Below are 291 nucleotides of genomic sequence, written 5' to 3' on the forward strand. Positions count from 1 at the left end.
CATTGGACCATTCTGCAGGTGGATCTATTCACCTGAAGAAAACGCCTGAAGAGGCTCAAGAACTCATTGACATGGTTGCAAACAACCAATTCATGTATACCTCTGAGAGGAATTCCGTGAATAATGGGATACCTCAGAAAAAAGGAGTTCTTGAAATTGATGCTCTGAATGCCATATTGGCTCAGAACAAGATGTTGACTCAACAGGTCAACATAATCTCTCAAAATCTGAATGGATTGCAACATGCATCCAACAGTACTAGAGAGGTAGCTTCTGAAGAAGCTTATGATC

This window comes from Arachis duranensis, chromosome 5, assembly GCF_000817695.3.
Source record: "Arachis duranensis cultivar V14167 chromosome 5, aradu.V14167.gnm2.J7QH, whole genome shotgun sequence".
Taxonomy (NCBI): domain Eukaryota; kingdom Viridiplantae; phylum Streptophyta; class Magnoliopsida; order Fabales; family Fabaceae; genus Arachis; species Arachis duranensis.